Source organism: Heterodontus francisci, unplaced genomic scaffold (genome assembly GCF_036365525.1).
Source record: "Heterodontus francisci isolate sHetFra1 unplaced genomic scaffold, sHetFra1.hap1 HAP1_SCAFFOLD_97, whole genome shotgun sequence".
Classification (NCBI taxonomy): Eukaryota; Metazoa; Chordata; class Chondrichthyes; order Heterodontiformes; family Heterodontidae; genus Heterodontus; species Heterodontus francisci.
The window spans coordinates 3,716,201-3,718,799 of record NW_027140606.1 but is presented as its reverse complement, the minus strand read 5'-3'; the positions used below and the strand labels follow the sequence as shown (position 1 = coordinate 3,718,799).

At 41.6% G+C, this 2,599-nt stretch overlaps 1 non-coding gene across 1 annotated transcript; it reads right to left on the bottom strand.

Moving 5' to 3' along the window:
- Nucleotides 1–508: 508 nt before the first annotated feature.
- Nucleotides 509–580, bottom strand: trnam-cau (transfer RNA methionine (anticodon CAU)). The gene has a single exon. It is a non-coding gene; the product is annotated as a tRNA-Met (tRNA).
- Between the last annotated feature and the right edge of the window lie 2,019 nt (nt 581–2,599).

Genomic DNA, 2,599 nt, shown 5'->3' with positions numbered 1-2,599 from the left:
ACAGAGAGAAAAACACACAGAAAACTAATAGACTGTGAGGAAGCAAAAGTGAGGGATGGAGAGAGAGAGACAGACACGAAACTGAGATGGAGAAACAAGGCATTTGTATGATTGTATTCTCCCTGTTGTGTGACGGTATTTCCTGTTGTGTAAATATATTTTCTGTTGTGTAAAGATGTACCCTGTTGTTGTGCAAAGGTTTTCCCTGTTATTGTTTTATTTACTGTTCCTGACAGTCTCGTCACTGTGACCATTTGCCCTGGCTTTATTGTGACCAACATCACCATCTGGTGGTGGAGAGGAGGCTCTGCAGGAAGGGGTTGACAAAGTGGGTGAGACTCGGCTGGTCCGTGTTTGCAGCTTGTGTTCGTGTGAGCAAAAGTGATTTGTTACTGATTGATGTGTTCACTCAAAGGAAAAAGCTGCTTGCAATCGAGCGCATCTTGTTATTATGGGTAAATACTTGACGTTTTGAAATTGAACTGTTTGTGTTACTACCAAACATAAACAGCAGAGAATGGTTTCGAACCATTGACCTCTGGGTTATGGGCCCAGCACGCTTCCGCTGCGCCACTCTGCTAACTCCTGGTTTAAATTTTAGCTGCCTGTTAGTGAAATATGTTCATTCCCCAATGTTTTTATAAAAATAGGATTGCAGTCGGATTTCTCAAGAATCCTGGACTCAGCAACACACGTGCTGACGGACTCACCCTCACTGCACAATGACACAAGGACACAGAGTAACAGCACCGACAATGAGGCAGGCAGAGAAAGACACACAGAAAACCAGGAAGAGATTATCAGGACCCAGAAAGGAACAGACAGAGAAAGGTACTGAGCAAACCAGCAAGAGACAGCGAAAGACTGATGATTTATGTAATCATGTTCTCTGTTGTGTAAAGATGTCCCCTGTGTTCTTTTAAAGATATTTCCTGCTCTGTAATATATTCTCTGTTGTGTTACTGTATTCGCTGTTGTGTAAAGATGTTCTCTGTTGTTGTGTAAAATGGTTCCCTGTTGGGTAAAGATCTTCTCAGTTGTGTAAATATGATCCGTCTTGTGTAAAAGTGTTCCCGGTTGTTTAAATATGTTCCCTGCTCTGTAATGTAGAGCTGAGTCTGCACTAATGGAATTGCTACAGTATCTTCCAGTCTGATACTGTATGAGGGCTGGAATATGATCCAAAGCACAGTCTATACAAATTAAATTGCTATTGTATCCGGGGGAGTTTTAAACTGAAATCTCAGTTTGTATCTCAGGTTATACTATCTTTCAGATTCTCTCAATCTGATATCACACTTGAGATTTAGACTTAAGAAAGGATGTACTGGCATTGGAGGAGTTCAAAAGAGATTCACTCAGCTGATTCCTGGGATGAAGGGGTTGACTGATGAAGAACGGCTAAACAGGTTATTCATTCCAGTTCAGAAGAATGAGGGGTGATCTTTTTGAAACGTACAAGATTCTGAGGGGGCTTAACAGGGTGAAGAAGGGTCTCTGACCTGAAACATTAACTCTGCTTCTCTCTTTACAGATGCTGCCAGACCTGCTGAGTATTTCCAGCATTTCTTGTTTTTATTAACAGGGAAGATGCTGAGAAAATGTTTCCACTCGTGGGGGAATCTCAAACTAGGCGACATAGTTACAGAATAAGGGGACACTCATTTAAAACTGAGATGCAAAGGAATTTCTTCTCTCAGATGGTAATGAATGTCTGGAATACTCTACCCCAGACAGTATTGGAGGCTAAATCACTGAAAGTATTTAAAGAGGATGTAAATAGATTTTTGAAATATTGGAGAGTTGAGGGCTATGAAGAGCTGGCATGAAAGAGGAGTTGAGGTCTGGGGCAGATCAGCCATGATCTTACTGAATGGCGAGGCAGGCTTGAGGGGCCGAATGGCCTACTCCTGCTCCTATTTCTTCTGTTCTTATGTTATGTTATATCTAATGTATATGTCAGGATGCACTAATGGGAATTAATACTGAAACTTATAAACTCATAATGTGTGTAAATATTGGGCTGATATTTAACTTGAATCTCAGAGTACATTATTGTGGTTAATTCTGTAAGTTTGAAAAGGGAACTCTGTGCCATAATGAAAACAAGAAATGCTGGAAATACTCAGCAGGTCAGGCAACATCTGTACAGAGAGAAGCAGAGTTAACGTTTCAGGTCAGTGACCTTTCAGATTCTGTCAGACCTTTTGAAAGTCCATGTACACCACATCAACAGCATTGCCCTCATCAACCCTCTCTGTTACCTCATCAAAAAACTCCAGCAGGACAGTTAAACATGATTTTCCCTTAAGAAATCCATGCTGGCTTTCTTGAATTAACCCACATTTGTCCATGGGACTATTAATTTTGTCCCAAATTATTCTTTCGAGAAGTTTTCCCACCTCCAAAATTGAACTGACTGGGGAGTGAAATGAGGTGAGTTGCTCTAACAGAGAGCCAGCACGGGTTCGACAAGGCGAATGGCCTCCTTCTGTGCTGTAGCCATTCTATGATTGTATGATTCTCGCAACAACTGTTGGTGGAGAGGCAGTGATGCAGGAATGGGTTGACAGAAAGGGGAAAGTCTGGGCTGATGTGT